We start from the raw sequence: 16,741 nt of genomic DNA, 5'->3' as shown, positions 1-16,741 counted from the left end.
TAGAAAACAGGAATGCTGATTTTGAATGTTCTCCCAAGTTTACCCCCCCAAAATTCACATTTTTACTCAACTAAATTTTCTATTTGGCCCTCAAGAGCAATATAAATAAGTAGTTATACATGAACTCTGAGACCAGATGGCCTGTGTTCAAATTTTAGCTCTGCCTCTTTCTAGATGTAAAATATTACAAAATTTACTCAAATTCTTCAGAATGTTCAGTTTCTTCATCATTAGAATGGGAATAATTACAATATCTACTTAGTCACTTTTTGTCAAGATTCCACTTTTAAGCACCTAGGACCATGCTCAATGAGTATTAAGTGTTATTTAAAGTGATGGTTTTTATTATAAAGTTTGTGACCTCAGTGACTTGTGTAAAGCAAATATGTGATTATTTTGCACTATTTTCTATTTCTTCAATTTGCAGCTGAGATATTGTTTACTTCAAGTCTCCTAAGCATCCTGTGTTTTTCTGATATAAGTATAATTGGTCTTCATTCCGATCCCTGGCACAGTGTTCTTAAAATGCTTGTAATTTCCCAAGAGATAAGGTGCTAAAGGTGTATTTTCTTACATTTGGTCTTTGTCCCTGGTTCCTGACACAAGAGTTGTAAAAACCCTTGGGATTACCTGAGTGATAGAAGTGACTTGTTGTTCATAATAAGCACCTTTCAACCGCACCTGAATTGATGCTAAGTTGACTCTTGGTGGACCCCCAAATAACTTCAGAATAGGAGGTGTTTGCCAGAGGAAATTACTGTATGATTAGAGGGTGAGAACTTTCACCTCACCCCTTAACCTCCAAGAAGGCGAGAGTGGCCAGAGTTTGAGTTAATTGTCAATGACCAATCATGCCCGTGTAATGAGTCCTGCATAGAAACCTGAAGTATGGAGTTCAGAGAGCTTCTGGGTTGGTGAACACATCCATATGCCAGCAGGTGAAGCGTCTCAGTTCCATGTAGAGAGAAGTTCCTGTACTGGAAACCCTCCTAGACCTTGCCCTTTGTGCCTCTTCAACTGTTTTTTTTTTTTATTTTTATCTTTGTATAATATTCTTTACAATAAACTAGTAATAGTAAGTAAACTGTTTTCTCTTTCTGTGAACTGGTCTAGAAAATTATTATTAAATCGGGAATCATGGGAATCCCTGATTTACAGCCAGTTGGTCAGACATATGGAAGTTCAAGGACTTGCAACTGGCATCTGAGTTGGGGCAGTTTTGTGATACTAAGCCCTTAAGTTCTGAGTCTGACACTAACTCCAGGTAGTTAGCATCAGAATGTCACTGAATAGCTGGATATCCAGTTGGCATCAGAGAGTTGGAGAATTGGTTGTTGGTGTGGGAAAAATAAAACCCATACAACTTGGTGTCAGAAATGCTGTGGGTAAGAGAGTTCATAGTTGATATCAGAAGTAGGAATTGCAAGACTAGCCCTGGCTCATAGAAACATATGGTATGGAAAGAGAAGAGATGAGGCTAGGCATGGTGGTGGTTCTGATCTGTAATTCCAGAACTTTGGGAAGCCAAGGTGGAAGGATCACTTGAACCCAGGAGTTGGAGACCAGCCTGGGCAACATAGTGAGACCTCCCTCTAACAGTTCCCACCCCCCCCAAAAAAAGAAAGAAAGGGGAAAAAGAAAGAGAAGAAAAGAGATGAAAGGGAAGAACATAAGCAACCTTTGATCCCGGGAGAGTTACCTAGTCACCCATAGTATACAAATACAGCTGTGCTGAACTGTGCTAATGTCTCCCAACATTAATTACTAAAGGTAAAAGTTACCAATGGGATTTAAAAGACCTGACCTCCAAGAAGTTAGCTCATTTGATACATAAGGATATGCAAAATAAGAAGAAGCATGTATGGTTATACAATCCTTTGGTTATTGTTATATGTAACAGCTAAAGTGAAAGTTAAAAAAAGGTGCTGAATCGGACTTTGATGCTAAACTAAGCTCAGACTTCTGCCAGTCTCAATTTTATTCACTGTCCACAAAGCCATCCACAATGGAAAAATTATGTGCAGTCAACAGAAAATACCTGTAAGGCTCCTGATGACCAAGAAGATAGTCAATGTATCAGTTTTGGTGATTTCAACCAAGAAACTACTGAAACCAGGTGGTAGTGTGTGAGTTGCCTCATTTTGTAGATTGATTTTAAAAAATTCCTCAATAAAATACAAATGATTCCTTTAATAAAATGGATTGCGAGTGTGACTAATTTAGGGACAGTATCTTTGATTTTAAATGCTATAGAATAAGAGAGCATGTTTGGGTTGACACGGACCTTTGGTTTATTATTAACTTATCGGAGACACATAGTGATGCAGAAGTTTTTCTCGACCCCTTTGTCAGACTCGCGACAGGGGTTCCCTGTTTATTCAGCCCTCTGTGCTCAACCTTTGTGGGGGGCAGTGTGTGGGCAAACAAGTGTGGGATCCAGCTTGTCACTTTGAGCACCAGCAGGAGCAGATTCCATGCAGGCCCTGTGGCACCCAGATGGGGGTGTCTGCAATCCCAAAGGGTGTATTACAATACTCTCTTAACTCCACTGCCTGTGGACAATGGTGTGTTATCAGCTCAGTGGACCCCTTGTCTCATTGTGTAGGGTGGCTTCCCTCCACCAGCGAGGGCAGAGGGCAGAGGGCAGTGTGACGACAGCCTTCTTTGGGTACCTGTGCTTGGTGGGTCCTGAGCTCTTGTCTGGCATCCAAGAAGAATTAGGTGACATGAAGGATGGTGGATGCAGATAATTTTAGTTAGCCATGGAAGTGGCTCTCAGTGGAGAGGGGAGCTGGAGAGGGGAGGGGATGGGCAGATAATCTCTGAAGTCTGGCCAGCTCTAACTGGCTCTTCTCCGAAGTTAAATCGTCTCTCCTCCAAAGTCCAACAGTCCCTCTGAAGTCAAGTTTCCTCTCTCCAGTCAAGTTGCTTCTCTTCTCTACTGACTGAGTTTGGGATCTTTATAGGCACAGGATCAGGGGCAGGGCAGGCTATAGACAGTTTTGAAAAAGGCAACATTTGATTTATAAAAATACATTATTCAGAAAGAACCAGTCAGGAGAGAGAGGGCAAACAGGGTTAGAGCTGCAGGTTTCAGGCTTTTTGGCTCAAAGGTGGGCTTTTGTCAGAGACCCACCCCCGTCTGTATATAATTACTCTGCTTCCTCCCTCTATCAATAGGAGGTTATTCCCGAGGGAACAACCAGCCTGGTGGACTGGATAAAATCCATTGTTAAGTGTGTTTACCCTGAGAAGGCAGACAGCCCTTTATAAATACCAAGCAGAATACTTGTGTGAAGCAGCTGATATGCTTGATATGTAAACCATATGAACATTGAATATGCCCATTACCCAGGCTGTGGTAAATGCTCTTTTTGTATTGGCATGCAATATAATTGTACTGGAAGTCTTTAGAAGATTATTGAGAAATGGAATGAGTGTGGTATTGAAACAAAGGCATTGATGCAACATTATCAGATGTTGGATGGACCAATGGGACCACCTCCTAGTCTCCCAACATAAAAGGGCTGCAAACAAGTTCGCTACATTTACCCTAGTTAATAGAAATTTTAAAATCTGGAAGACTAAAATGACAATGAGAAATCCTACCCAGAATCACCTGGGGCAATGGTTAGGCAGATTAATCAAGGTAAAGTTGATGAGGAGTCAGGTCTTCTAGACTGACCCCTGGCCAGGGGTCAGAGACCATGTGTACATGTGTGGGTAAAATGATGGTTGGGGGGCTTTTCTGGTATTCCTTGACACGGGAGACCTATGATTCAGAAACCTGTTGGTAAAGTCTTGACAGGGAGCCAAGTTACATTGGGAGGATGTAAAGGTGCAACAGTTGATGAGGTTAAGGTGCAAGTTTAGATGAAAATTGGGATTTTTGAACAGACATAATGTGAGGTGGTTGTGTCTCCTTTGCCTGAGTGTAGTATTGGGGAGGATATTATATATAGCTGGGAATTGCTTCTGTAGCTAACACAGATGGTTTCAACTTAGAATTTTCAACTTCATGATGGTGCAAAAGTGATGGGCATTCAGTGGAAACTATACTCTAAGTTCCATTCTGTACTCACATACAACCATTCATTTTTTTTCACTTTCAGTGCAGTATTTAATAAATTACATGAAATACTCAACACTGTGTTGTAGATTTTGTGTTAGACTTTGCCTAGCCATAGGCTTCATGTAAGTGTTCTGAGCATGTTTAAGGCAGGCTAAGCTAAGCTATGATGTTCAGAAGGTTAGATGTATTAATATATTTTCAACTTAACAATATTTGAAATTTATGATGATGATACAATTTTGTATGTATTCCCTTCCAAATCTCATGTTTAATTGTAATCACTAATGTTGGAGGTGGGGCCTGGTGGGAGCTGATTGGATCATGGGGGTGGTTTTTCATGAACGGTTTAGCACCATCTGCTTGTTCTAGTGGGGCTGATCTACTGATAGTGAGTGAGTTCTCACTAGATCTGCTTGCTTAAAAGTGTGTGGAACTTACCCCCTTCTCTTTCTCTTGTTCTTGCCATGTGAGACCTGTTGCTTCCCCTTTGCCTTCCACCATGATTGGAAGCTTCCTGAGGCCTCCCCAGAAGCAGAAGCCACTATGCTTCCTGTACAGCATGCAGAACAATCAGCCAATTAAACATCTTTTCTTTATTTATTAGCTAGTTTCAAATATTTCTTTACAGATGTGTGAAAACCAACTAATACAGATGGGTTTATCAGGACATAATCCTTTTGCAAATTGAGGAGCATATGTTTTGTAAAACAAAAGGCATGTAGGTCTACCCTCAGGTCACTCTTAATTGAACATGTGAAATGGGAACCATTAGAATTGCCTGAGCTCACATAAGTGATTAACTTAAAACAATATAGAATACCTGGTGGGCAAAAAGAGATTGCCATTTTAATTAATGACATGCTAGAAGGTAGAATCCTAGTACCAATGAACTCTTGGCACATTAGCCCCTATGGCCTATGAAAAAGGCAGGTGAATCAGAGAAAAACAGCAGACCACTGAGGCTTAAATAAAGTTGTACTGTTCATAGCCTCAGCAGTTCTAGTCACGAATTCAACAATACAAAAAATACAATGGGCTAAAGGAGACTAGTACTCAGCGGTTGATCTTGCAAATGCTTTCTTCCTTGTCTCCACCTTAAACCCCAATTTACATTTACTGTGCTGGCAAGGGGTTATCTGAACTCACAAGGTTACGGCCATAATTTCGTCAGAAGGGATTTGAACTTGGTGCAGGTCCCAAGTATATTAACGCACTATACGAATGATGTTATAACATAAAAACTTAAGAGTAAGCTAGGGCTGATTCAAATACAGTGTTGTCTCACATGAGCAACCAAAGCTTGTTAATAAATCCAGCAAAGGTCCAACCAAGGGTCTTCCCAAATGCTAGAATTCTTATGAATAATCTGAGTGGGAACTACCTGGGATATTCCATAAGTGACTAAAAATAAATTGTTATTACACCTGTTGTGATGTCTCTACTTTCATTTCTGACTTTGAGTCTTCCCTTTCTTTATTTAGTCTAGCTAAGAGTTTGTCAATTTTGTTTATGTTTTTGAAAATCTCTGTGTTATGTTGATTTTTTGTATAGTTATTTTGCAGTAAATTGGATAGCCTAAAGAAAATGGATAAATGCTAGAAACATAAAACTAAAAAGATTGAATCAAGAAGAAATAGAAATTTTAAACAGACCACTAATAAATGAAGCAGTAATTCGAAATCTCTCCCAAAGAAAAGCCCAAGACCAGATGACTTCACAGCTGAACTCTGTCAAACATGCAAAGAAGAATTAATACCAATCCTTCTGAAACTCTTCCAAAAGAATAGAACTAGAGGGAGTACTTCCAAACTCATTTTATGAGGATAACATCATCCTGATATGAAAACTAGACAAGAACAACACGAGAAAAAAACACTGCAGGCCAGTCTCTCTGGTAAACATAAATGCAAAAATCCTCAACAAAATACTAGCAAACCAAATTCAACAACATGTCAAAAACATTATACATTATGACTTAGGAAAATTTATCCCTGGGATGCAGGGTTGGCTTAACTTGACAGTGACTTTTTGGATATCACGTCAAAAGCTCAGATGAAAAAAGCAAAAATAAGCAGAGGATTGCATCAGACTGAAAAGCTATTGCACAGCAAAGGAAGCAATTAACAAATTTAAAAGGCAGCCCACCGATTGAGAGAAGATATTTACAAGCTATATATCTTATAAGGGGTTAATATCCAAAACATATAAAGAATTCACATAACTCAATAGCAAGAAAACAAATAGCTTGATTTAAAAAATGAAGAAAAGATTTGAATAGATATTTCTCCAAAGAAGATATACAAACGGGCAAATGGCCAACAGGTATTACTATTTGTCAGAGAAATGTAAATTAAAGCCCACAGTGTGATATCAGCTCATACCTGTTAGGATGGCTATTATCAAAAGTCAAAGAGACAAGTGTTGGAGAAGGTTTGGAGTAAGTGAACCCTCGTACAATATTGGAGAAATGTAAATTTGTGCAGCCATTATGGAAAATGGTATGAAGGTTCCTCAAGAAACAGAAAATAGAGCTACTACATGACCCACCAATCTCCCTTCTGGGTATGTTATGCCCAGAGGAAATTAACATAGCACCTCATAGGGATATCTGCACTCACATGATTATTGTGGCATTATTCACAATAGCCAAGATAATGAAACAGCCTAAGTCTGTGGACAGGTAAATGAATAAATAAATTGTGGTATACACTGTTGGTGGGAGTGTAAATTATAATTTAGTTCAACCATTGTGGAAGATAGTGTGGTGATTCCTTGAGGATCTAGAACCAGAAATACCATTTGACCCAGCAATTCCATGACTGCATATATACCCAAAGGATTATAAATCATTCTACTATAAAGACACACATACACATATGTGTTTCTTGCAGCATGTTCACAATAGTAAAGACTTGGAACCAACCCAAATGCCCATCAGTGATAGACTGGATAAAGAAACTGTGTTGCACATACACCATGGAATACTATGCAGCCATAAAAAAGGATGAGTTCATAAAAAAGGATGAATCCTTTGCAGGGACATGGTTGAAGCTGGAAACAATCATTCTCAGCAAACTAACACAAGAACAGAAAACCAGATACCACAAGTTCTCATTCATAAATGGGAGTTGAACCTGGACACAGGGAGGGGAATGGCACATACCAGGGCCTGTCAGGGGGTTGGTGGGTAGGGGAGAGATAGCATTAGGAGAAATACCCAATGTAGATGACAGGTTGATGGGTGTAGCAAACTACCATGGCACATGTATACATATGTAACAAACCTGCACATTCTGCACATGTATCCCAGAACTTAAAGTATAATTAAAAATAAGTAAATAAATAAATAATAAGAAATAAGAAACCCCCCAAAAAAGAAATTGTGGTATATATATATATGTGTGTGTATATATGTATACATATACATATGTATGTATATATGTATATACACATGATATATGTATATATGTATATATGATTACATATGTGCCTATATGTGACATATATACACGTGCATGCATGTACACGCATGCATGTATATGTATATCTATACACATGCATGTATATGTATATACTGTATACATACATATACCGTATACATATATATGATGAAATATTATTCAGCTTTAAAGAAGGAAATTCTACCAGTTGTGACAATCCGGATGAACGTGGAGAACATTATGCTAAGTGAAATAAGGCAGACATAGAAAACAAATACTGCATTATCTCACTTACATGTGGAATCTTTTTAAAAAAAATCCAAACACTTGAATACGTAGAAACAGTATGAGGTAATGGTGCTTACCTTAAGTTGGGAGGTGGTGGTAGGAAACCGGGAGATGTAGGTCAAAGGGTAGAAATTTGCCAATATGCAGGATGAAGAAGTTTAGAGACAGATTGTACAATCTGAGGACTACAGGTTTAATATTGTAGCCTATACAAGAAATTTACTAAAAGAGTAGATTATAAAAGTTCTCACATAGTTACACAAAAACGTAACTACGTAAGATGAGGAGTATGTTAATTTGCTTGACTACAGTAACCATTTCACTGTGTTTAAACCTATACAAACATCATGTTGTACACCTCAAATATATACAATAAAAATGCATTTTAAAACATTAAGAAAAAAGGTTGTTTTGAAAATTAAATACAATATCTACAAAGTGCCTAGCAGTCTGGCAGGTACTTGGCAGATACTCAAATCAACAAATCTATCTATAAATAAACAGTAGCTTCAAAAAGCAAACAAAACAAAACAAAACAAAACAAAAAATCTCTGCTGCTGCTCACCCTAGGACCAAAGTAGAAGCCCAGCGTTTGGTTGGTCTTCCTGGATTTTGGAGAACACAGACTCTACAGCTGGCCTGCCCTTTCCGTGAGACTACCAGGCAGAAAGCAGTGAACTAGTGGGAATCTAAACAAAGGCAGACCTTAAGTAAATTGAAAAAACAGGTGGCTCTCTCAATGCCTTGGACTTTTATCATCTCAACTCAAATAGGTAAGAAGTGTCTGTCACTCCTACTAATGCAGACTGGAGTTTATGGCAGCAGCTCGTGAGTGCCTCCCAGTGGTCACCGTGGGGATTTCGGACCAGAAAATTTTTGAATGGGGCCTCCTGGTGCATACCATTTGAGAGAGAAACACTAGCTAGCTATTGGGCATTAACTGAGACTGACTCGATAATTAAAAGACCTAAAATAATCACGAAATCTAAGAAAACTGTAATGTCTTGGGTGATGTCAGATAAACAGTCTAATAAGGAAGGCAGTCCTCAAAAGAGTTTGATAATAAAATGGAAATGTACACAGGAGCATGGCAACAGTGGAATGCGAAGAGGCAGCCCCCATATCCATGAAAAGGCGGCTTTTCTTCCCCAGGACTGACTTTGGAACCATCTGAGGAGCTGCTGAAACCTATTGCTACGTAGACATGTGCCCTATGAGCAACTCTCAGTTAAGCAATAAAGACCTGGTTGGTTTAGGAATGGCAGTTCCAACGTAAATGGATGGTTTCCTGTTGGAAAGTTACCACATATTAAGACCAGTAACTGGAAAGACTCTGAAGGACGTTAAGAATGGATCACCCTAATGTGCTGAATTTCATGCTGATTTTCTAGCAGTGAAGAATTGAACAATGATAAAACTCCTATGTTTAGATTTTTACCAACTCAGAGGTGGTAGCCAGGGGCCTGGCCCTATGGGCAATGGACAGCTGGACCACTGAAGCATTTGCATAAAGGATGCCACTCTATGGAAATCACTCTGGGCATTTAGGAGCATATGAAAGTGGGACATGTCAATGACCCTTATAACAACACTGATTCAGGTGTAGAAGGTGATTGGAAGCATCAGGTAGATCTTTTGTTGTGCAGCCTTGAGATGGCCACTTAGGTCTATAAAATGACTGGACAGGGTGAAGGTACTGTAGCAATTTAGAGATGGGCCAGATCTGGACATTCCTATTTCACTCTGTCTGAGGCACGTGCCAACAAGAATTGCTCTGCTTGCCAACGTGAGACACAGAGACTTCAGGTGGCTGTAGAGAAGATTCCAGGTTTTTCTGGGGTGGGGAGGGGATTCTTGCACATTGCTGGACCAATACCAGTAGCCCCAAGGAGGTCTAAATGGTTTCTCACTGGAATAGATACTCTGGATTGAGCTTTCATATCCACATATTAAGCTTTGTTTGTTTGTTTGTTTGTTTTTGTTTTTAAGATGGAATCTTGCTCTATAGCCAGGCTGCAGTGCAGTGGCACTATCTTGGTTCACTGCAACCTCCGCCTCCTGGGTTCAAGCAATTCTCCTGCCTCAGCCTCCTGGGTAGCTGAGACTACAGGCATGTGCCACCACACCGAGCTAATTTTTGTATTTTTAGTAGAGTTGGGGTTTCACCATGTTGGCCAGGATGGCTTCAATCTCTTGACCACGTGATCCACCAGCCTGGGCCTCCCAGACTGCCGGGATTACAGATGTGATTGACCAGGTCCAACCCCAGGTATTAAGCTTTCATACCCAGGTAGATGTAACTGGTAGATACAAGTGCTTGAAATACTATTATATGATTGTAACAAAAGATATTGTACTAATTTAGGCTGTTGAGTTACACTTCTTCAGTCCACAGGACATACTTTACAGCTCATAGTGTTCAACAGTGGGCAAAGAAACGCCACATCAAATGGACACAACATGTTGCACTTCATCCACCGAGTAATTGTTGATCAGAGAACTGAAATAAATAGTCAAAACATTTTTGTTGTCTAAAATCTGGGGAGATAAAGGCATGAAGTGCTGGCCTTCACATCTTCATGAGCGTGTGCTCTCACCCAACATGAAGGGGCCTTAGACAGAGAACCTACTGGATAGATTCTTCTGTCTTTCTGAGTGATTTCTGTAAGAGAAAGTGGAAGAGGATGCTGGCTTAACCATACAATTTTTCCCCACATAACCTCAACTCTGTTTTTCTACCAAATATAGTGGTCCCAGAAACATAAATGCAAACTGCAGGTTCTTGAAGCACAAATTATTCCTAAGAAAGAAACTGTAACTATAACATTATTATTATTAATTACATTTTTTTTTGAGACAGAGTCTCGCTCTGTCACCCCGGCTGGAGTGCAGTGACATGATTATAGCTCATTGTAACCTCTAAGTCCATGATTCAAGTGATCTATCTGCCTCAACCTCCCAAGGAGCTGGAACTGCAGGGGTGCACCACCACTCTCCGCTAATTTTAAATTTGTTTTGTTTATTTATTTTTTTTGAGATGGAGTTTTACCATGTTGCCCAGGCTGGTCTTGAACTCCTGGACTCAAGCCCTCCCACCTCAGCCTCCAGAAGCACTGGGATTACAGGTGTGAGCCACTGCCCCCGGCCGAACACCTTTGTTTAATGGTGCCATCTGTTGGAAAGAGCCTACGCTGCCTGGCTTATTTCCTATAGCTTCAGGGCTTAGATTTCTCAAAAACAAAACCAAATCAACCTACAAAACAACAACAAAAAACAAAACCATAAAGCCCAAATTCTTATTCTTCAAAAGCATAAATTGCAACGATCCCATTACAACAAAAATGGAATTCCCAGCCTTACAGTATTTCTTTTGTTAAAGTGACGGCATTGACTGGGAAAAAATGAGATCCCCCAAACTAGAATGAGAATGTATGGGAAGATCCCAATCAAGCTAGGGACATCAAAACGCTAAATTCTGCTGAGTCATTTTTTTTTCCAGTAGCCCTTCCACCATTGCCTGTAGAAATTAATCCTGCTTTTACTGAAGAAACTGTGATGCCCTCCCTTGTATAGAACAATTCTAGATCTAGCTAACAGGAGTCTAATTTGAATCACCAACGCAGAGTCATGACTCCAGAATCAGTTCCCAGACTTGAATCAGTTTACAGATCCAGAATCCCTTCAATTAAGTGATGATGGCTAAGTCTGCAGAGGAAGGATTCTGTTAAGCTGGCTAAATGTACAAAATTAAATCTTTCACTGACTCTTCCTCCAAGAGACAAGTCACCATGTTCGTGGATGACTCCTAAGTCTGTGAGTCACAGACTGGGTGATTGTGCATTGAAGAAAAGAAAATAATCAGACTTTGTGGGGGTGGGTTACTGGACACTGGCTCTGAATTAACACTAACAGCAGAAGACTGAAAACATCACTGCATTCCACAAGTGAGAGTCAGAATCTGGCAGATTCCCCGTGTTAAAGGAATGACCTGTGAAGTTAGAGCTATCATGGTAGGAAAGATCAAGTGGAAGCCACTAGAAGAGTTTCTACTTAAATCAAAAGCAATGCCACATTTTTGGAAAGATTACTGAGAGTAGTTCTGCGATCAAAGATTTGAAGTAAGTAGGGGTGGCGATTTGTGATGAATCTTCATTCCACTCACTTATTTGGACTGTGCAAAAAAGAGATGGATTTTGGAGAACGACAGCAGATTATTGCAAATTTAACCTGGTAGTGACTCCAATTGCAGCTGCAGTTCCTGGTATAGTTCCAATCTTTGAGCAAATTGACCCTACTTGATATGCATCTACCGATCTGGCAAATACATTTTTCTTAATATCTGTTAGCCGAGGCCACCAGAAGCAGCATGCTTTTTGTGGACAACTCCAGCAATACACCTTCACTGACCTACCTCAGGCACAGATCAACTCTTTAGTCTTATGTCATAATTTAATCCACAGGGAGTTTGATCACATTTTTCATTTCTGTGAGACATCACACTGGTCCATTATATCGATGATGCTAGACCTAGTGATTGGACCTAGAGTAGTAACTCTAGAGTAGTTACTACTTCTTAATCACTAGGTCCAATCGGTAGGTCTAGCATCGTCAGTATAATAGACCAGTGTGATGTCTCATAGAAATGAAAAACATTGGTGAGACATTTGCAAGACATAGAGTGGGAAATGAATCTGACAAAAATTCAGGGAACTTACTCCTCAGTAAAAATCTTAAGAGTCTAATGGCGTGAAGAATGTCAAGATATGCATTCTATGGTGAAGGATAAATTATTGCATCTGGCCCCTCCTACAACCAAAAAAGAGGCCCAAAGTCTAATGGGCCTTTTTGGGTTTTGGAGGTAGAATATGCTCTATGTCATCGCTAAGTATGTGGTTCCATTTTTTCCCCACAGCCAGTTTTCAAGGTTCTAGGAATCAAGGGGTGAAAATAGCACACACGCTTTCCTCTCTAGCGATCCACTAGAAAACATGCTCTTCTCATTCCTATGACCTATGTTCTGCTGGTCTAGTGGTCTGAGTTCCAAGGAGAATAACTCTTCCACCACGGTCACAATAATAGTTCCTTTGAACTGGAAGTGAAGACTACCACTTGGCCGCTTTGGGCTTCTTATGCCTTTGAATCAACAGGCCAAGAAAGGACTTACTGTACTGGCTGGTGTGGTTGATATGGATTCTTTTTTTTTTTTTTTTTTTTTTTTTTTTTTTTTGAGACGGAGTTTTGCTCTTGTTACCCAGGCTGGAGTGCAATGGCGCGATCTCGGCTCACCGCAACCTCCGCCTCCTGGGTTCAGGCAATTCTCCTGCCTCAGCCTCCTGAGTAGCTGGGATTACAGGCACGTGCCACCACGCCCAGCTAATTTTTTGTATTTTTAGTAGAGACGGGGTTTCACCATGTTGACCAGGATGGTCTTGATCTCTTGACCTCGTGATCCACCCGCCTTGGCCTCCCAAAGTGCTGGGATTACAGGCTTGAGCCACCGCGCCCGGCCTGGTGTGGTTGATATGGATTCTAAGGGAAAATTGCACTTTCACTACACACTGGAAGTGAGGAAGAGTGTGTCTAGAATACAGGAGATACCTTGGGACATCTTTTAATATTTAATACTACCATGGTCTGGGATTAATAGCACTGGACAATTACAATTCAATTCAGGATAGTCCAGACCCCTCAGGAGTGAATGTCTGGGCTATTCTGCTAGACGAGGAAGCGTGTCTAGCTGAGATGCTTGCTGAGGGCAAAGGCAATATGGAATGCATATTGATAGAAGGTAGTAATAAGTACCAACTATGATTAGGTAACTTGCAGAAATGAGGACTATAATTCTTGTATTTCTTCCTTATTTTGCTATGAATATATTGTACATAAAAATTTTTATGTGTATATATACAAAGAATATATACATATATGAAGAATATATGCATATATGTATATTCAAATAATATGCATATATAGTTGCCTGTTGATACACTGTATAAGGACCACAAGTATTTTTTGTTTTCTGCTTCTTCTTATACTTTTATCATTTAAGATAAGATGTATCAGGATACAAAATCAACGTGCAAAAATCACAAGCATTCCTATACACCAGTAATAGACTTCAAGAGAGCCAAATCAAGAACGAACTGCCATTCACAATTGCTACAAAGAGAATAAAGTACCTAGGAATACAACTAACAAGGAACGTAAAGGACCTCTTCAAGGAGAACTACAAGCCGTTGCTCAACGAAATAAGAGAGGATACAAACAGATGGAGAAACATTCCATGTTCATGGTTAGGAAGAATCAACATCGTGAAAATGGCCATACTGCCCTAAGTAATTTACAGATTCAACGCTATTCCCATCAAGCTACCAATGACCTTCTTCACAGAACTGGAAAAAAACACCTTAAACTTCATATGGAACCAAAAGAGAGCCCGCATAGCCAAGTCAATTCTAAGCAAAAAGAACAAAGCGGGAGGCATCACACTACCGGACTTCAAACTATACTACAAGGCTACAGTAATCAAAACAGCATGGTACTGGTACCAAAACAGAGATATAGACCAATGGAACAGAACAGAGGCCTCACAGGAAATACAACATACCCACAACCATCTGATCTTCGACAAACCTGACAAAAACAAGCAATGGGGAAAGGACTCCCTGTTTAATAAATGGTGTTGGGAAAACTGGCTAGCCATGTGCAGAAAGCAGAAACAGGACCCCTTCCTGACACCTTACACCAAAATTAACTCCAGATGGATTAAAGACTTAAACATCAGACCTAATACCATAAAAACCTTAGAAGAAAATCTAGGCAAAACCATTCAGGACATAGGTGTAGGCAAGGACTTCATGACCAAAACGCCAAAAGCAATGGCAACAAAAGCCAAAATAGACAAATGGGACCTAATCAAACTCCACAGCTTCTGCACGGCAAAAGAAACAGTCAGTAGAGTGAATCGGCAACCAACAGAATGGGAAAAAATTTTTGCAGTCTACCCATCTGACAAGGGGCTGATATCCAGAATTTACAAAGAACTAAAGCAGATCTACAAGAAAAAAACAAACAAGCCCATTCAAAAATGGGCAAAGGATATGAACAGATACTTTACAAAAGAAGACATACAGGAGGCCAACAAACATATGAAAAAATGCTCATCATCACTGGTCATCAGAGAAATGCAAATCAAAACCACATTGAGATACCATCTCACACCAGTTAGAATGGCGATCATTAAAAAATCGGGAAACAACAGATGCTGGAGAGGATGTGGAGAAATAGGAACACTTTTACACTGTTGGTGGGAATGTAAATTAATTCAACCATTGTGGAAGACAGTGTGGCGATTCCTCAAGGACCTAAAAATAGAAATCCCATTTGACCCAGCAATCCCATTACTGGGTATATATCCAAAGGATTATAAATCATTCTACTACAAGGACACGTGCACACGAATGTTCATTGCAGCACTGTTTACAATAGCAAAGACCTGGAACCAACCCAAATGCCCAACGATGATAGACTGGATAGGGAAAATGTGGTACATATACACCATGGAATATTATGCAGCCATCAAAAACGATGAGTTCACGTCCTTTATAGGGACATGGATGAACCTGGAAACCATCATTCTCAGCAAACTGACACAAGAGCAGAAAATCAAACATCGTATATTCTCGCTCATAGGCGGGTGTTGAACAATGAGAACACATGGACACAGGGAGGGGAGCACTACACACTGGGGTCTGTTGGGGGGAAATGGGGGAGGGGCGGGGGGTGGGGAGGTGGGAAGAGATAGCATGGGGAGAAATGACAGATACAGGTGAGGGGACGGAAGGCAGCAAAGCACACTGCCATGTGTGTACCTATGCAACAATCTTGCATGTTCATCACATGTACCCCAAAACCTAAAATGCAATAAAAAAAAAAAAAAAAAAAGATGTATCAATAACAGCCAGGTTTACATGTATAGCTGTCGTCTGCCAGATTCCTACTCTCACAAGTGAAATATAGTGAAATTTTTAGTCACCCAGATACATAGTCACATGTCTCTTTGAGGAAAAGTGGATGAAAGATTTAGCTATTTAAGGTTATATCTCAATATTTCAGTTACAGGATTATCAAGGAGAAGAGTGAATGTCACTCAAAAACTTTGCATCCATTTTTTGGGGGAAAAGGTTTGACATATTCATAGTTGCATGCAAGACAGTTGTGTCATTTTAGGCAGAGTTATGCCTTGGTCAATTATTTTTTGTTTGGAGATTAAGTATGGTTTAAGGAGATTATGTATGAATATCAGATTGACAATGTGTGGACTGTGATTTGTTTTACATGTGCATTTGGCTAGGTTTCAGTACCCAGTCATTCAATCACACGTCAGCCTAGGTGTTACTGTGAAGGCATTTTGTAGATAGGGCTTACAGCTACAAATAAGTTGACTGTATATAGAGATTATTCCTAACAATATAGGTGGAACTTATCCAATCGGTTTAAAGACTCAAGGTTTTCTAGAGAAGGAGAAATTCTGCTGTGGACTGACGCATCAACTCCTGTCAGAGTTTCCAGCCTGTCCTTCCTGTGGCATGCCCTGTGGATTTGGGATTTGCCTAGGCAGCCCTCACAATTGTGTAAAACAATTCCTTGCAATCGTCATTTATTCTGTCTTTCTGTTTTTCTATCTATCTATCTATCTATCTATCTATCTATCTATCTATCTATCTATCATCTTCCTTTCTCTTGCTCTCTTTCACAAATTTTTGCTTTTTTCTTCCTCTACCTCCAGCATCACTCTCTCAGATGACCCTCCAGAGGTCTAATTATTACCTCCACCCACTGTTGACTTCTCTCCAGTTCTGGTCTTTATTCTACCTTCTTATCCTGACCTCCCTTTGAAGGTCCTCTTTCATCATTGGTTTCTTTTATTTTTTTTTTAAGA

The sequence above is a fragment of the Saimiri boliviensis genome, chromosome 7 (genome assembly GCF_048565385.1).
Source record: "Saimiri boliviensis isolate mSaiBol1 chromosome 7, mSaiBol1.pri, whole genome shotgun sequence".
Classification (NCBI taxonomy): Eukaryota; Metazoa; Chordata; class Mammalia; order Primates; family Cebidae; genus Saimiri; species Saimiri boliviensis.
This window is presented reverse-complemented; position numbering follows the sequence as displayed.